This window comes from Cynocephalus volans, chromosome 1, assembly GCF_027409185.1.
Source record: "Cynocephalus volans isolate mCynVol1 chromosome 1, mCynVol1.pri, whole genome shotgun sequence".
In the NCBI taxonomy this organism is placed as follows: domain Eukaryota; kingdom Metazoa; phylum Chordata; class Mammalia; order Dermoptera; family Cynocephalidae; genus Cynocephalus; species Cynocephalus volans.
This window is the reverse complement of record NC_084460.1, coordinates 304,358,068-304,377,773: the sequence shown is the minus strand read 5'-3', so window position 1 is coordinate 304,377,773 and position 19,706 is coordinate 304,358,068. Positions and strand designations below refer to the sequence as shown.

The window sequence follows — 19,706 nt, the reverse complement described above, 5'->3', positions numbered from 1 at the left end:
TCCCAAAAGGATTATGGCAGAGACTTGTGGGAAATGTAGTCTCGCCCTCCAGTGACGTCACCAGAACAGGCGCACTAAACAGCTGCTCCAAGTTCCTTCTGTACTTGGGCTCCGCTCGCTCTGCCATCTGGGAAATGTAGTTTCCCTCTGCAGTGACGACACCTGCGCAGGACTATGGGATGGGCTTTTCCTGGTTTCTTCTGCACATGTGCGGCTCCGCCCACTCCACCATCTTTTGTCTGGAAATTTGGGATACTGCGGTCGCCAGACGGTGCTCCTCAGATTTTGGGTTTGGATTGTACCTCCCGAGGGTGGGTACGAGGGTGAAAGAGGAGCCCTGCGGACCTTGGGGTCCCTGGGGAGCGGGACGGTGTCGCGGCACTTGGGGACAGAAGCGCTGCGGGCCTCGGGCGGGCGGAGCCTGACGAGCGGCGCGAGTGCAGACCTGGCCGGGCCGGGGAAGGGGCGCCTGGGCTGCGCTTTCCAGACGGTTCCGTCAGAGGATGGCACTGCTGGGTGTGCAGAAGCCGCTTCCAGATGTCCCAGGATGGGGGCACACGTCCAAGGTTGCGACGGGAACGTGCGTGGGGGGAGTGTGAAGACAGCGAGCCTGGGAGGTGTGGGGAGGTCACGTTCCAGCTCCGCTGTCAGCAACCTGGTACCGACCTGTGGGACATTCACTTCACCATCTGTAACGTGAGCGTGTGGACATTAGTGTGATGCCCCAGATTCCAGAGGTGAATCTGGGACTGTGAGGTGTGTGCAGACTGTCACTCTGTGGCTGCTGTGGTCGTGGGGTGTCTTGGTGTCTCTTCAGCACGTCAAGTTTCTGGTCCCTCCTGCCCTGTGCGGCCTGCCTGGTACTCCTGGTTTGAATTTACAGAAGTTGATGCACAACCTTGTTTCCAGGACAGTGACTTTTGGGGCGCTGGATGTTGGTCCCATTCTCTTTGTAATGAAGGAGGTGTGACAAACTTTGATGGACAGTGTCCTGTGAATAGGAATCCCACATGGGGGAACATCATTGTGGCCGGAACCCTCTCAGTACTGTTCAGGGTAGAGGCTAAAGCGTCCCGAAAGGTGAAGATCCCAGCTTTCCACAGTGTAAACAGTAATTGTGTCTAGTGCTTAGAATGCACTGGTTGGCTGCTAATACCTCATTCAATTGGTATCTGAGACTGGATGATATTGGAAGGTTTGGGCCAACTCTCTTTCAGAAGGGAGAAGTGAATTAGACTGAGAAAGAGAGGCAAGGACCCAGGAGGTGTTACTTATCGACGAGGGTTTGAAGGTGTTCTGTGGGGTGCAGGAATAACCTGTCCCAGCTGAGAGGATCTGTCTGCAGTGCTCTCTGAACACATTCCCATTCCTTCAATCTTCCCTCATTGTTCCTAGTGGCTGAGCTCTCTCAAACCCAGCCTGTGGCCAAATTTGGCATCTAGAGATGTGCTTATGGTTGTCTATCTTCATTGTTTTTTCTGGTCATTCAAGAATGGTTTCCCCCCATATTTCTACCTTGTAAAAAAAGTAAAAATAATTGGATATGAGGAAATGTGATGTGCCAGTGTTATATGATTTGTTGATGTTAGACATCCTGATTTTTTTGGCTAGCATTTTCCATTTTGCCACATTTAAGTCAAAACAAGAGTTTGTTCACTTTTGAGATTATTTTTGTAATGCTGAAGTCAACTTATAGAAAATATTGCTTTAACATGCATGCCTTAAACATCTCTATCCTTTTTTAACCACAGTACTTTCTTTGGATTATGTCACCTCAAAGGGTAAATAATATATTTCCCACTTAATCTCAATAACCTCTTATTTAAAATCAGAACTTTTGCAGGAATATATTGGAGGCAATTTTACATGATTTAAAATGGAAAAATTAGACTGCACTTCCCTTATTCAAGAAAGTACCCTGGTACAGTACATTACTCACTTACCAGGAACACAGTTTTTATGTTGTATGCTTTTAAAGTAAACAACTTGTATGTGATGTAAAAAACAATAGAAAACAAAACTTACAACTTAGTTTACCGATGTGCAAATAATTGTTTTTATAAATCGCATAGCCTCTATTAGAGCTAGAAACTTCACTGAAGTACGTGTAGTTAACATACATTGTGATTTTCGAAACTTCTACCTGTGTTTGTGAAGGTATATTGAATGTATTTGACTTGTAATAAGACTTTCTCCCCCAAATAATTTTGTTAAATATGTTTTGCATTTTGGGGACTTAGATGTATCATTCAGTATTTGCTATGTAAGAAACATCAAATCCCAGTGGCTTTAAAAATCCCAGCCATGTTATTATTATTATTTTTTTAGAAGTTCTGTGGATCCACATCTTGGGGTGCATTTAGCTGTGCAGTTCTCATTCTAGTGTTCCCTTGCTTACAATTGTGGATTTAGTCACCTGGTATCTTGACTGAGGCTGTTTGGTTAAAGATGACTTCACTCACATGTCCTGTGGTTTGTGATGACCCTTGGCTGGGCCCTGTGCCTACACAGCCTTCTTCACAGTGTAACTGTGTTTAAGAGGCAAGCACTAGTGGCCAGTACTTTTAAAATTTATGTTTGCATGACATTTTCTAACGTGCCAGTGTCCAAAGTAGGTCACATGACTAGTTTATTGTCAGAGCATGGTATGTGAGGGCTTGGGTACAGGGAGATCAGTGTACCAGAAGAAATATACATTATATATATCTATTTTACATATATAGTCATAGGCAACAGGTGCTGGGTTACAAGATGCACATTATCCAGATATTTAGGTACATAAAAGGAAGACGTGTTGTAATGGAAACACATTTTGGAGATGTGTGAGCTTAATGTAGTAATAGAGTAACAGTTAATATAGCCAAAGTATTTCTACAACACTAATTCTAGTGATGTCACAATGTGTTTTTCTTTGGTTTAATGTATTAAGTTATATGTTTAGGTAATATTGATTCATGTTAAGTCAGTAGGCTATGTATGTTTTCATTGACCCCAAAATAAATTGTATGTGTAATGTGTAGCTATTAATTTGCTTGTAGTAAGTCAGTAGGCTATGTATGTTTTCATTGATCCCAAAATAAATTGTGTGTGTAATGTGTAGCTATTAATGTAACTTGTAGCCACATCTTTAGTAGGGTTTTTGTTGCCCGTTAGTGAGGCATGAAGGACTGTTCTCTCACAGGAAGGTTTTTTGTTTGTCTTTTTGAGCTAATAAGTAGAGAGTTTGGGGAAAGAGAATGTAGAGCCAAGCCATAACAATTCTCTCCTTAATCCATTCCATTCTCTTTTCTCCCAGCTATGCTGCCAGAGTGCGCTATGGGTTTAGAAGAGCAACAAAAGATTAATAAATCTCCGGTGAGTTTTTTGGTTACTTATTGCTTACTTTTTAAAAATTGTATTATATAAGCTTTTTGGCATGCATAAATTAAAATTGAAAAGTACAAACGAGTAAAACTCGACTTGAAAGAAATGTACATTCATAACATAAAGTTGGCATGTAGATATAGCAGTTTGTAAGACCTCAGAGTCATCTAAGCTCAATAAAATTTTTTCTCTGGCCTTTGTGATGTCATAGAAAACAGGCAGACACCTTATTTACATGATTGAAATGGAACCTGAGAAGATAATCTGCCAAATTCTCTTGGGATGTGAAGACTTGGTGGCAGCAAATGCTTCAACAGCCAACAATATTAGAAAGTTTTTCACTGCTGACCTGGAAATCAACATTTCTTACTTTCTGCAGTGGAAATAGTTACCTAGTTCTAAGGCACAAGTTGCTTAGTAAGCTTTTTATAACGTTTCTAAAAAAAATCTAGTTCCAGATGGCTTTGGAAAACTGTACTAGATTCATAGGAAAAACCTAGAATTATAAACTAAATTATAGTCAAATCCAATGACTGTTCTCTAGTCTTTTTCTAACTTGAGTCTTCTGCTACATTTTGAACCACTGTTCATGATATTGTCCTGGAAATTGCTCTGTGTTAGTTTATTAGTTTCTCTCATGACTTCCCTGATGTTTTTTGCTCTTTTCCCCTTAATTCTTCTACTTTCTTCTTTATAACGTAGCTTATCAAAGTGCTTCATCCTGGGCCCTGTTCTTCTCATGTGAAATTCTTTTTCACTGATTCAGTCCTCTGTATTTTGCACTCCCCTTTCTCTCCAGGTTGTACTTCTTCCCTAGTCTATTGATGTTAGGTTGAACTCTGTTGAATTCTTGTTTGTAGCTATTCAAAATGCACCTCAAGGGGCTGGATTGTTAGCTCAGGTGTTTAGATCATGGTGTATTAAACCCAAGGTCAAGGGTTCAGATCTCTGCACCAGCCAGCTGCCAGGAGAAAAACCCAAAATGCCACCTCAACGTCAACAAATCTAAAATTAAAACCACTTCTTCTTCTGTTACATGTGTTATCACTACTGCCCCACCACTGACACAAGCCACCAAAATGTGATTTCTCCTGGACTCCTCCCTATTTCTTGGGTCTAATTTGATCTTGTGTTACTTCCTGCTACTTTTGTTCGTTTGGTCTGTTTATTTTATTCTAATTTCTATATATGCTGCTAGTATAAGGGGAGATGTTTGTACTCATAAAGACAGTAACTTTGTTCCACTGGAAATATCATTCTTGTAAAAACCTGAAGGTAATGTTTGCTGGGCTATGAGGTTCAATCCCTGGTGACCTATGCTTCTAGCCAGCACCTGTGGTGAAATCCTTAGGAATCCATGGGGAGAAAGCTTTCAGGAGTTACTGGGACGTGTTTGAACAACGGTCAATAAAAAGACATGAAATGATAAAAACAGAAAGTACAAATTTTCATAATGTCTATCTTTTGCTTCCATAAATTTACATCAGTGATTGTATTTGTAGTTTTTATAATATACAGTTATGTGTTTGTAGTTTTAAGACCCATTATGTTTTTAAACTTTCAGATTGTACTTTATTCTCCTATTTCACATAATTTTTAAAAAGTGAATGAGAGAAATGAATGTGTGCATTAGTCATCAGTATGATTTTAAAGTAGAACTGTAGCTAACAGCTACTTAAGAACAAAAACACAAACCAGTTAACTGAACATTTACATTTACATTTGTAGTTTGAGACCTAAGATGTGAAATGCTTTCATTCTTTGTTTTGAATGTAATATTTAGTTTGAACTGACACTCTTCATGTTTCAAATCAAAGTACTACCTAAGGTCTCTAATAACTTTTTTGATGTTCCAGTTATCTGCTGTGCAAAAGTATCACAAAACTTCATGGCTTAAAATAAGAATGTCTTCTTATTACATGTCACAATGTTTTGGGTTAGTAAAGTGGACAGGGTGGTGTGGGTTCACTGCTACACAATGTCTCTGCTCTGAGCTGGAAAATCTCTAGTGGCTGGGAACATTGAGCAGGCAGCCAGCCCTCTCTTTGTGGCCATGTTGGACTTCCTCACAGAGTGGCATTCTCAGGGTAGTCAGGTTTCTCTGGCTTCTGCCAGAACAAGTGTCCAACAGGCCCAGGCAAAAGCTGCAAGAATTCTTGTTATCTTCACTCAGATACCAAGGCATCTCTTCCAATGTATTCTCTTAGTCAAGCACATCACTAAGACCAGCCTTGATTCAAGGCAAAGGCAATTAGATTCCAGTTGTCAATAAGAGGAATAGCAAGATTTTATATCACTATTTAATAGACCACAGTCTGCTCTCTGACCATAAACTTCTATCACATGCAAAATATACTTTGCCCCTCTCAAGAGCCCTAGAAATATTCTACCATTGTGCAGTTGACAGAAAGCCAAACTAAATAAGCTTGTGTCCTGTCATGTTTTTATTACACACCCAGCTTAGAGTAAACAGATGGGCATGATCATGTGTGCACTTTTCTTCAGAGAGCATTGGTGAGAAGGGGCAGCACCCTGAGGGCACCGGTCTGAGTAGTTACTTATTCCCATCAGGCATCTGCTTTAGTATCTCATTAGGGCCCAGTCCTGGTCCTTGGAAAAGATGCGTTGTGCCTCTTCACTGTGTCCTCTGGGCTCTCACCATTCTCTGTCAATATCTCTTTTCCTTAAATGCCTGGGTTTGCAGTTGGCTGACTTTCTTTACCTATTTTCAGTTATTATATGTTGGGTGGTCCAGTGACCTTTTTTATTTTTTTCTGCCTCTGGCCTTTTGATATAGGAAATTATCTGGTGTAATCACTTCCATAAAAACATGGGTTTCCATTGTACTAAAATCCATTAGACCAATGCTACCCCAACAGATTCTGAGTCAGGCCCTTTGTTCTCTGACCTCCCCTTCTCTCCAAGGTGGCTATTTCCTTCAAAGTTTTATTGTTTACTAGGCAGTATCTATATGTCAGATCCTAAGGTACTTAGAAATCTAGAAATATTGTTGGTCTTTTATCTCTTTTGGAAAACACTGGATTTGATCCTTGCCACAATCCAAAAATGGATTGAAATAGAGTTTTACTTCAAACTCAGCAAGTCCTGGCTCCTTCATATTTTCTCTAAATTCTGTTTGAAAATTGAACATCCTTCCTTTATTTTTTCAGTGAGAGAGGAGCCCAGGTAGCACTTTTCCTGTTGTGCCCTAAAGTCTCCTTTGGCACACACATGAGATGGTGAGATAACCTTTCCATTTTCCATGTTATGGGAGGTGGTAGTGTGGCCCACATCCTTCATTGTTCCATTTATTTCTAGTAGTGTAATTTGCCTTGAAGATTCTTTTGCTGATATCAATATTTCCATTTAATCTTTTCATAATTTGTTTTACTATGGTAGATAAGCTTTCATTATTTTAATTTTAGTCTGGTTCTTTGTATTTAAAGTGTAGTTCTCTGGACAACATACTTGGGTCTTGCATTCCTATCAAATCTGACAGTCCTTGCCTTCAATAGAATATTTAATGCAATTCCATTTAAACTACTTATTGATAAGGTTTAATTTAATTGACACTTTGTTATTTTTATTTGTATTTGCCTCATCTGCCTTTTAATCCTCTGCTTTTTATTTTCTTATTTTTATCAATTATTTAATTTTTAAAAAATATTTTATTTTGGTTCACCTACTGACTTTTAAAATTATTTTAATTTTGGTAAAAAGCATATACCATGAAATTTACTATTTAAATCATTTCTTAACCCTTATCTAGTTTTGTGTATATTGACATTGTTGTGTAGGAGATATCCACAAGTTTTTTATCTTGGAAAATTTAAACTCTATATCCCTTAAATGACACCCAATTCCCCCCATCTCCCAGCCTCTGGCAACCACCATTCTACTTTGTGTCTCTAAAGATATGACTCATCAGTGGGACCATACAACACTTTTCATTTTGTGAATGTCTTTTTTCACTTTGCATAATGTCCTCAAGGTTCCATATTATAGAATGTGTCAGGATTTCCTTTCTTCTTAAGGTTGGGTATTATTTCTTTGTGTATACCACATTTTGTTTACCCATTCATTCATGTCTGAACATTTGGGTTCCTTTCACCTCTTAACTCTGTGAGTAATACTGCTATGAACACAGGTATGGATTATCTTTTTGAGATTCTGCTATTACTTTGGACATATACACAAACTTTGGATTTATGAATCCTATGTTAATTCTATTTTTAATTGTTTGAGAAGTCACTGTACTTTTTTTTTAGTAGAGGCTGCATCACTTTACATACTAACATAAAATATACAAAGTTTCCAATTTTGCCAGTACTTGTTATTTTCTATTAGGTGTGAAATGATATTTCATTGTGGTTTTGCATTTCTCTAATGATTAATGTTGTTAAGCATCTTTTCATGAGCTTGTTAGACATTGGTATATAATCTTTGTAGAAATGTCTGTCAAAGCCCTTTGCTTATTTTTTAATCAGATTATTTGTTTTTTTGTTTAGTTGCAGGCATTTTTTGTATTCTTGATGTTAATTTCTTACAAGGTAGATGATTTTCAACTTTCTTTTCTCGTTTGAGTTGCTAATGTGAACAGTATTTTGTTTTCTGTTTTAAATTTTGCTTGGTCATTGCTGGGGTATAGAAAAGTGATTGGCTTTTGTATATTAATGTTGTATCCTGCAGTCTTGCTGTAATCAGTAATTAATTCCAGGAGGTTTTCTATTTACTTTCTAGAATATTTTGCACAGATAATCATATCATCTGCAACTAATGACATTTTATTTATTTCTTTCCCAACCTGTAAATCTTTTATTTCTTTGTGTTAATGCACTACCCAGTACTTTCAATGTCATGTTGGAGAAGGGACAAGAGGGTACATTCTTACTTTGTTCCTGATTATCTGGGAATGCTTTGAATTTCTCACCATTAAGGATGTGTTAGCTATAGTTTCCTGTAGATAATTTTTATCAAGTTGTCATGTTCCCCTCTATTCTTGGATTACTGAGAATTTTTAGGAGTGGATGCTGTATTTATTCAAATGCTTTTTCTGCATCTGTTGATGTGATCATGTGGGTTTTTTTGTTTTTTCTTTTTAGTGATTTCATGTTATCATTTACATTAATTGATGTTCATATGTTGAACCACCTTTGCCTACCTGGGATAAATTCCACTTGGCCATGGTGCATACTTCTCTCTAGACATTGTTGGATAAGGTTTGCTAATATTTTCTTGATCTTATTTGCGTGTATGTTCATGAGAGTTAGCAGTTTGTGGTTTCCTATTCTCATAATATCTTTGTCTGGTTTTAGTACTGAGGTAATGCTCTCCTCATATGATGCATTGGGAAATACTTCATTTTCTGTTCTCTGCAATTGACTGGAGGAAGTTGGTATATTTTTTCCTTAAATGTTGGCTTGAATCTCCTGTGAACTCTTCTAGGCCAGGTGCTTTCTGTTTTGAATGTTATTGTTTGTTTACTCAAATTTCAAAACAGATACAGGCATGTTCACATTATGTATTAGTGTGTTTTGGTAAACTGTGTCTTTTAAGCATTTGGTCCGTATCATGTAGGTTGTCAAATGTGTGGACAAAGTTTTTCATAGTATTTATTAGTTTAATGTCCACAGGATCTGTAGTGATGTCCTCTCTTTCATTTCTCATATTAGTAATTTCTGCCTTCTGTTCACTATCTTTTTAGTTAGCTTGGCTATAGGCCTATCAATTTAATGATCTTTTTAAAGAATCAGTGTGAGGAAAATAGAGTAGTTTAGTTAGGCCCCCTTTCCTCAGGTCTGCCTGGGTGTGGTGCAGCTCATCCTTCGTAGACAAGTTGTGTGGGAGTAGAGTTAGTGCACATGTGCCCCTGTGTATTTTTTTTGTTTGTTGCTATTTTTTTGTGTGCTCTTTGGTGTGGGAGGCAGCGGCTCTGAACTGCTGGTCAGCAGATCTTGCATCTAGAAATAAAGCCTATTATTTCTTCACCAGTGACTCCAGGGACCTTTTCTTGTTACCTAGTTCATAGACCTGCGTGTGAAGGGTTTGTGACCCAGTCTGGACAATGGGCTTGAAGGGTCTGTGAGCTCCAGTCCTAGCTCTACAATCAGCTTTTCAGATGTTTATTTTTTCTCCAGTTTTATTTCTGTTCTAATTTTTCTTTTTTCCTACTTCCTTTCAATTTAACTAGCTGTTTCCTCCCTAGTTTCCAAAGGTGGAAACATAGGTTATTGATTTTAGATGTTTGTTGGGTTTTTTAATGCATTCTGTGCCATAAAATTACTGAAAAGACTGTTTTTCTGTATCCTACAAATTTTGGTGTCATTTTCACTTTTTTATTTCCCTGTTGGCTGGCCAGTACAGCAGTTTAAATTCTTGAACTTGGTGTTACAAGGGTGTGGCCTAACCAAGTTAGCTAACTGGTCAGCCCCATTTTCACTTTCATTTAGTTAAAAATATATTTTAAATTTTTCTTCATTTTTTTTTTAACCCATGTGGTAGAGTGTGTTGTTTAATCCCACTCTATTAGGGTTCTTGTAGTTATGGCTCTGTTACCAATTTCTAATTTATTTCTTTTGTGGTCTGAAAGCACATATTGTATGATTTCTATTATTTTAATTTTGCCAAAGTGTCTTATATAGCTCTGAATGTGGTCTTGGTGATTTTGTTTTTATGTGAGTTTGAGAAGAATGTCTATTGTGTTGTTGTTGAAAGAAGTGGTCTGTAGATATCAGTTATATCCAGATCATGTTATTGAGTTTAACTATGTCTTTTATGGTTTTCTGTCTGTTATATTGGTCCATTTTTGATAGAGGGTGTTGAGATCTCCAGTTTTGATGGTGGATTCTTCTATTTCTTCTTGAACTTCTATTGGGTTTGGTGTCACATAGTTTGGTGATCTGTTCTAGGGCACATACGCATTAAGAAATGTCCTCTGGGAGAACTAACTCCTATATTATGATGTAATGCTACTTTTTCCTCCCCTCTATCTTATGTTTAAAGATAAAGTGTTTCTATAGATTCTGTACTTGTTCTTATTTTACTTTCAACCTTTTAGGTTCATTCACACTGATGTCTTCAGATAACTTGGAAGTTTTGATACTTTTCAAATCTTTATTGTCAGCATAACTTTCTCTCTTGAATGCTGCAGTCATATACCCAATTGCCACTTGGACATTTCCACAGATAGGACCTAACTAGCTTTGCTTATGTAGATAGCCTGAGAGTAAAACTCTTCTTTTTAATTTCTGCAGAGCAAATTACTACCACATTCTGTTTCTGCTTTTTTGTTCCCTATTTCTTTTTTAAAGTGTTAAATCTCTCTTCTGTGTGCCTATTTCTCTATGTTGTAATGTAGTTGGTCTTCTGTCATCCCATTTTCTTTTTCCCTCTGACTCTCCCTAAAAGCCTTTTTCATTCTCCTTGTAGTGGATGACTATTAAAATACAAATAAAGTTATGTATTTACAGGACCACATTATCTGTTCCCTGTGGTTTATAAAGTTGCAGTATACACTGTGGTGTGAAGAGAAGCAATCCTTCGGCACATAGGAAGGAAATTTTGGAATGCCTTTTTTTGTACTTTTAATTCATAAGTAATTAAAAAACAACAATAACTACATAAAATGTTTTACTGTTTGAAATAGGTCCCATATTTAAGTGCAGAATCATTCTATAATCAGTTGCTTCAGTATTGTTTTTCTCTTATGCTGCCCAAGATCATTCACTCAGACATGGTGCTGTGTGTGTAGTTCCATTAAAGTGGAGTATGTTCTTTGTGTTCTTGTGACTGGACTTTTGCTGTTGCCTCATATTCATGAGACCATACAGTTCACATGGAAGAGTTTAACATCTTTGGCCTCTTAGTGAAGTGGGAACTGAATACAAAATAAAACTATATTATGTCTTTCTTCCTTATGCTGGATTATATTGAAATTGTGTTTAAATTTGTTCACCTAACAGTATTTCAGGTGTGTATTTATACTTATGTCATCATGGTTGTTTATACTCTCCTTGGAAAAGAAAAACTTTATTCACACTTTTGTCACTAGCAAGAAGGATATTTCTTAAGGTATAAATTAAGTTTTGTAATATTATTTTTAGTAATTAGTAACTTACTAAAGTACCAGGATATTTGTCCTTTGTTTTTCTTCCTCTCATTCTATGGAGTACAAAAAAGTGGCATCTTATATAAGACACATGCACACACAGGGGTGTGGACTCCCTGATTTCTGTATTGTGACCTAGGGATGTTGAGTTGAGAATGATGTGTCATTACAGGAGTTGGTGTCATTTGAGGATGTGGCTGTGGACTTCACCTGGGAGGAGTGGCAGGACCTGAATGATGCTCAAAGGACTTTGTACAGGGATGTGATGCTGGAGACCTACAGCAACCTGGTGTCACTGAGTGAGTAAAACTCCCCAGTAACTTTTAGGAGAAACAGTTTTTCTTTGTTTATAAGTATAGGAACCATTTACAGCATTTCATGCTATTTTGGTAAGATTACATTTCTTGAAAATGTGCTCTCTCTCTCTCGTGAGGTTGAAATTGTCCTCTTTATTGCCCAGCCTCTGAAGCTGGGCTCTTGCTGTTCTTCCAAGAATCAGACTTAGCAGTTTTACCAAGTCCTACATTACTTCCCATTAACAGAACACTGTATTAACAAAGCTGAGGTGATTGTCAGGTTAGAAGAAGGGGCAGAGCCATGGACAATACAATGACCAAACCAGATCCAGAAAGATTTGTCAGCACATACAGGGCAGAAGCCAAGAAAAGTAAAGCCCATTAGATGTTGGAAGTGTTCAGCTGTTTCTAGCAATTTCTCCTCCAAGTCCCAGACTTAAGGATGGCTTATCTTCAATCCTGTATTATATAATCTCCAAGGTGGGGTGTCTTGTGTATACCCCAATATTTTATTTTGCTGAATCTGTTTTGTATGTACCCCAAATCTAATTCCTGCATTTCTTCTCTTTGACATTTATTTTCCTTATTTGTTTTCTTAACATTTCCAGTTGTGTTCATGTCTTCAATTCTCATGTCCATTTTTTTCATACTGTATCTGTTTTCTGTTGTTTCTGACAGAATACCTGCAACTGGGTAATTTATATTAAAAAAAACTTTTTCTTATAACTTTGTTCTGGAGGCTCAGCATTCCAAGTTCAAGGGGTTGGACAGGGTGAGGGCCTTTGTTGTGATGGAGACTCTTCCCAGAGTCCAAAAGTAGTGCAGGGAATCTCATAGCAATTCACTAAGAAAATAGGTAAAGAGGTTCAGCAGTGAGCCTTGTACCACCACATCAAAAATCATGAAGCTGAGGAGAACCCTGCATGGGAGAATGGAAAGTGGTGGTCCTTGACTTTGAAGGAAAGCCAGGACATTATGGGTGCCAAGACCATGTGAACTAAGGGTTCCATGTTGAGAGGATAAGATTGTAGATTGGCAGTGGAGTTCAAAGTTAGCATTTTTCTGTTTTCTTTGTGGAAATCATTCAGAAAAAAACCAAGATGAGAAATGTGCAGGAGACTCTTTATGAGAATAGAAGACTCACAAAATTTTACTGCACAAAATAAAAGATTTCAGAAGAAATGAATTATCAACTGGTAGCCCATGTACCAGGAATTGGGAATGGAATATAAGCTGATTTGAGAAGGAGTCCAAAGAACATATTTCAAAGATGGTGGGAATAGCCTTGGATGCAGAAACTAATATTTTAGAACAGAAGTTGGTGTCTAGGGTGGAGAACTGATGTTTCCTTTGTTGTACTGCTTTATGCAAAGCAGAGGAAGTCAAGTTAAATGAAAAGCTTGGAGGAAGCTATCTTTATCTAGGGCAGAGAAAAGTATATTTCATTCTTTGAAAAACTTCCACATTCCTACAGCCATTTTCTAAGAGAGGAATATAAAGCATATAAACATAAGTGCAAAATTCTTATCCTCAGCCATGTTCTTGCATATGTGATAAAAAATTGGCTCACTTCTGTACCTGAAAGTAGCTGATGAAGGAAAACTTTGCCATCTTCTAGTCAAATAATGAGAAAATAGCTGCAGGAGATACCCATTGTTGTAAAGATGAAACAGAAAATGGTATAAAGAAATGAAAGGTGCTTAGTTGAATACTACAAGTAGGCAGAAAATAAAAATTGTTAAATAATTACTCATAAATTAAAATTTACAATTGAACAAAGGAAAGAAAAACATGATATAATGTTAGAAAATATATTAGTGCAATATTACATTGTCAGTAAGAAAAAATTCCATGAACTCTTGAAACCAATATTCATTACTTTTTTTAAATAAAATTTTTGTTACTAGGATTGAAAGGCACTTCTCTATGTTTACATAAGCAGTCAATGAGATGTGCTTCTGTGTGGTTCATAGATAGTTTTTTTTTTTTTGTCATTTCAGATGTCCAGATAGATGATGACCTAGTGGAGAGGAACCAAGAATGTCATGGTAGATGCTTGCAGCAAATTGTAATCACCAACAGCAACACAGCAGCTGAGGAGAGAGTTGTGTTAGGAAAATCATTTTATTTGAATTCATATCATGTTTTAAGTTGGATTATAAATAATGGAAACCATTCAGGAAAGGGACATGAGGAGTTTTACATATGTCAGAATGCCCTTCTTCCTAGAGAGCCTGATGAGATGCCTGCTGGAGAGAAATCTGATGACCATCATCCAAATGGAAAATTGCCGAGACATCATGAGCATCTTAGTCAGCATCCCAATATTCAAACTGGGAAGCAGCCTTTAGAATACAGTGGAATAGGAAAATTGCCCTACACAGAGCCAATGATATTTATAAATAAAGAGGTTCATATGGATGAAACCACCTGTAAGCATAATGAATATTGGAAAGGCTGTGGTAAGTCAGCTGTCATTGACCAAGAAATAAATAAGGTAGAAAAGAAGACTTTTCAATCTGGTATATGTGGGAAAATGTTCTATAAAAAATCTGAACTCACTAAACATCAGATTATACACACAGGAGAGATCCATATTTTATATCAGGGAACTCACATAGGTGAGAAACCACATGAATGTAAAGAAAGTGGGAAAGCTTTTAACCAAAAGTCAGATTTCAGCAGGCATGAGAGAATTCACACACGTGAGAAACCATATGAATGTAGAGAATGTGGAAAAGCTTTTAGTGAAAAGTCACACCTGAGGAATCATCAGAGAATTCACACAGGTGAGAAACCATATGAATGCAAAGAATGTGGAAAAGCTTTTAGCCAAAAGTCAAACCTCAGCAGTCATCAGAGAACTCACACAGGTGAAAAACCATATAAATGTAGAGAATGTGGAAAAGCTTTTAGTGAAAAGTCACACCTCATAAGGCATGAGAGAACTCACACAGGTGAGAAACCATATGAGTGTAAAGAATGTGGGAAAGGTTTAGGTGGAAAGGTTGAACTCAGCAGACATGAGAGAACTCACACAGGAGAGAAGCCATATGAATGTAAAGAATGTGGAAAAGCTTTTAATCAAAAGGCAAACCTCTGGAGGCATGAGAGAACTCACACAGGTGAGAAACCATATGAATGTAAAGAATGTGGGAAAGCTTTTAGTGACAAGTCAACATTATGCAGTCATCAGAGAAGTCACACAGGTGAGAAACCATATGAATGCAAAGAATGTGGGAAAGCTTTTAGTGAAAAGTCACTTCTCAGCAGGCATGAGGGAACTCACACAGGTGAGAAACGGTATGAATGTAAAGAATATGGAAAAGATATAAGTGGACAGGTGGAACTCAGCAGGCATGAGATAACTCATACAGGTGAAAAACCATATGAACGTAAGGAACGTGGAAAAGCTTTTAGTGAAAAGTCATACCTCAGCAGGCATCAGAGAACTCACAGGTGAGAAATCATATGAATGCAAAGAATGTGGAAAAGCTTTTAATCAAATGTTACACCTCAGCAATCATCAGAGAATTCACATAGGTGAGAAATCATGAGAATGTAAGGAATGTGGAAAAACAGTTTACTGGAACTCACCATAAAAGACATGAACAAATTCACAACATGGGAAAATCTCAATTAATGTAATGGCTGTGGGAAAAGGTTTTGCCATAAATCACATCTGAGGAAACCTCTGATGAAAATCAGAGAACTTACACCAAGAAGAAGCCCTATAAATGCACAACTGTCCCTTGATATTGGAGGTTGGTTCCTGGAACCCCTGTTGATGAAAGCACTTGCAAATGATCAAGCACTTTCTATAAATGGTGTATTGTTTCAATATTACCTATGAACTTTTTTCTGTGTCCTTTACATCTTGAGTAGAATATTTATGTTTATATTACTGAATACAGAAGGAATTCCTTGTAAATAGTTGCTGTACTTTTTTTTTTTTTTACCTGTATTATAGTTTTATTTTTTCTTTTGATTTTTAACAATTTTTATGTGTTTGGTTTAATCAACAGATGTGCAACCCTTAGATATAGGAGGTCAATAATTGTGAAAACATCTTTTTTCAGCAGTTACAGGGCTGGTTATAGTTAGCATATTGTTGGTTAGAACATCGTGCTGATAACACCATGGGTCCCTATACCAGCCCCCCACTGGGGGTGGGGGGAAGAGAAAGAAAAATAAAAAGAACTCACAGTGCAGCAGTTGAGATAATTCTGTATGGATTAGACTTCGTAGGTATTTTCTAAAAAACACCTTTTTTCTCTTGTACACATGCCTGCAATCTCAGCCACTAATTATTGTGTGTGGAACCCTGTAATTTAGCTTTGTTCATTGGAGTATGGATATAGGTGATAAACGTTACTTCCAGGCCACTTTCAAGCCATGCAGTAAAAAAAACATTCATGCATTTGTCTCTGATTTTTCATGTTCTCTGGGACTGAAGGGCAGGTGACTCCTGGGGTGGAGTTGGGGGCCATAGTGGGCTAAATCCACCATAATTTAAGACAGACTGAATTGAAGAAATCATAGCTCTTTCCAACTCTATCCCCACATCCTCTATTCATAATTTATGTAAGAAATGTTTACTATGGTTTGCCATTTCATGTGTGATCTCTACGTGCTACAGCACAAATAGCCCACTGTGCTGATTTTATGAACTTTCTGAGAAAAGTTACCAGTTCTTGAATATGAGAATATTCACACAAGAGAGAAACCTGTATTGTCACATTTTACACACAAGTCTGCTTATGGGGAGAAACTGCAATAAATATGGAACACCTTACCAGGCAGGGACTTCTCATTGAACAGTAACAATAAGTTTATCTTTATCAATATCTTTAACATGTCAAAGCTTTCAACATGACTTTCATTTTTATATATCAGATAATTTGAAATGAAAACTATCAATTTAGGTAATGTGAATGCAAACTTTCCAACAGAATTGATAAATGTAGGATCGAAACTATTTTAAAAGTTTTGACTATATAACAACAGTTAAATATGAGTGGTGATATTAACTGCCAGGGGACATTTGGCTATGTCTGAAGACATTTTTGTTGTCATAACTGGAAGTTAAAAGGTGTACTGGAAAGAAGCCAGAGATGCTGGTACACAGCATACAATGCACAAAACAGGCCCAAGTATGCTGTGTTTATTCATGTATTATTTGTTAAAAATTTATCTTGACAGAAGCCAGCACAACTATGGATAGGAAATATTTACACACAGGATAATAAATAGTGTGACTTACTTCAGAATTTTATTAGCCAATTCAGTGTTATAAATCATTCTTATTCTTTATACTTCCTGTTCTTGGAAGGTCTGGTACACCTGCATTGTGTGGAAACTCTGGTCTGGGCCAGAGTCTTTTCAGTGAACTGCAACCCCAGCAAATCCATATTTCTAACCAGTCTACACAGGGTGATCCTGTGCTGACTGGAGAGCAGATCAATTGTCTATGCTTTGCACCAATGTTCCCCTGGTGGGCCATCTCCCCAACCGCCCACAACACTTTCCATAGAACAGGCCAGGCACTGTCCTGGGTCCCATGGCTGGGCTCACCAGCCTTTGATAACTTTTCTATTGTCTGTGGTTCCTCCTATATGGGTACACAGAAACCCTGTTGGTGGTAGTGCTGGCCTGGAGGCCACTTGGACCCTCTTCTCCCCTGCCACTTTCAAGCAACTTCATACAAAAGGCACAGTTGTGGTATTTGACATGTTGCTCTGTGTGTTCAGTTCCAGCCTTAAAGTAGCTGGGGCTCAAAATGTGAGAAATCCTTTTCTCTCATTCTGGCTTCTGCCTTCATGCACTCCATGGGTCTCTCCTCCTACTCCCCTGAGCTCTAGCAGCCTCAGCTTGGCTGACATTTTTAATGGTTGTAAATTGGTTAATTTGTCAGACAGTGACACTGGAGACCATCTATTCTGCCATCTTGACTGGAAGACATCTCAGAATTTTGGACATTAAATGCCACTTCTTTATATTTTGTTAAATTTATTGTCTAAAGTACTGTGCTTCTTACTTTATTCCTACTCTCCTATTGGAAGTAAATTTGGTCATTATTACAAAACTCTCTTAAGTAAATATATATTTTTCTAATGTTTGAAGCTAACACAGAGCCAGTCAGTGGGTTGAATAGAAATACTTCCATGAGAATGCACAGATCAGGCACATTATTGTTAAGAGTTAAGTCTGCAATTATTTAAACTGCTATAAACAGTAGTATTTATCATATTCTATTTAGTGAGTAGTGTCTGGAAAGATGTATCCTTTATTCCTATTCCTCATATTTTTAAATGGGACCACATAATATGATTGTGCATCACATGTGTTCTGTACTTCAGGAATATCTTCTGTTTATATCTGCAGTGATGGAGTGCTATGTTTGTATCTTGACACTAAGAGGGGCAACAGAGTAAATCCCAGTTATACTTGTGTATTGCCTTGTGTATGGTTCTACTTGCACGTAGGTCTGCAGACCTAGCAATGGCCCCAGAGCCTGTTTACACTGAAGGAAATTCCTGGAGTCTGCAGTGGCCCCTTCTCTGTCCTCAGAGCCCTACTGAGGGGAGGAAACCCAGGCCCCAAGGAGGGGTAAAGGTGAGTAAGATGAAATGGGGTCCAACATAGAACCTGAGGTGTGGCTGAATGCAGGTGTTGCAGGGCCCTGTTCGGCAGAGAGGTCACTTCCACTTGCTACCCTTCTGTCTGCAAATCTCTAGTACAAGTGGGCAGAAACTACAACACCATTATTTCTTTATAATTTTCCACTCTGTATTATTTTTCTTTTTTTGGTTCCTTAGGGATTTAATTTTTCTATCTTTTTCTTACTTTTTAATTGGAAGGTTAGCTTTTTGATTTCAGATCTTTTCAAAGTATAGATATTTACAGCTATAATTTTTATTCTAACCCCTTTATAAGTTTTGGTATGTCATGTATTTGTTTTCAGTCTCAAAATGCTAATTTTTTTTTTGTGACTCTATGTCTTGCTGTTTGAAGTTTGTTGTTTAATTCCCACATACTTGTGAACTAGTGAAATACCCTTCAGTTAATCATTTTCAATTTAAATCTGTTGTGGTCAGAGAATATACTTTGTGTGATTTCAATCCTCACATTTATTGAGGCTATTTTATGGCCTAGCAAATGGTGTTTTCTGGGGTCCTTCCATGTGCACTTGAATAGAATGTGTGTTCTGTTGTTGTGTTGCATGTTGTATGTATACATATCTGTAAAGTCAAGTTGTTTATAATGTTGTCCAGGACTCCTATACCATTTCTGGTGCTTTGCCTATCTGTTCTAGCCATCAGTGAAAGTTGCACTGGACATCTCCAAATATTTATATAGAATAGTCTACTCTCTTAACTACTTTCCTAATTTAATGTTGAGCTTCTGTGTTTGATGCATGTGTATCTCTAATTGTCATGATATTCTCATGACTGACACTTTTGTCATTATCAAATGTCCCTCTTGGATGGCCGGTGCACTCACTGGCTGAGCACGGTGCACTCACATGCTGAGGGTTGCGATCCCCTTACCAGTCAAAATAAAAAGTCCCTCATTATTCCCTGTAACATTTTTGTTTTAATATTTATTTTGTCTGATATTACTATGGCTGGCCAGTGTAGCTGTTTTTTGGTTCTGTTTACATTGCATAGCTTTTGCCATCCATTAACTTTCAACCTATTTTTATCTTTAAATTTAAAGTGTTTTTCCTATGAACAATAGTTTTTTCTTGTTTGTATTTTTAAAAATTCATTGAGACAATTCCTGCCTTTTAAAAATTTTATTTTGTTTTAATTGGCAGATTATGACTTTATATGTCCATGAGGTACAATGTGATGTTTCAAGACATGTATACATTGTGAAATAAAATTAGACTGATTAACATTCATTTCCTCACATACATATTATTTCATGGAGAGAAC

General features: G+C 37.5%; 1 long non-coding RNA gene across 1 annotated transcript; it reads left to right on the top strand.

Annotated features, from left to right (window-relative positions):
• Positions 1 to 222: 222 nt before the first annotated feature.
• LOC134390437 (uncharacterized) lies at positions 223 to 14,244 on the top strand. The gene is made up of 4 exons (XR_010024869.1): positions 223 to 311; positions 3,296 to 3,354; positions 11,643 to 11,769; positions 13,767 to 14,244. It is a non-coding gene; the product is annotated as an uncharacterized LOC134390437 (long non-coding RNA).
• The last annotated feature ends 5,462 nt before the right edge of the window (positions 14,245 to 19,706 follow it).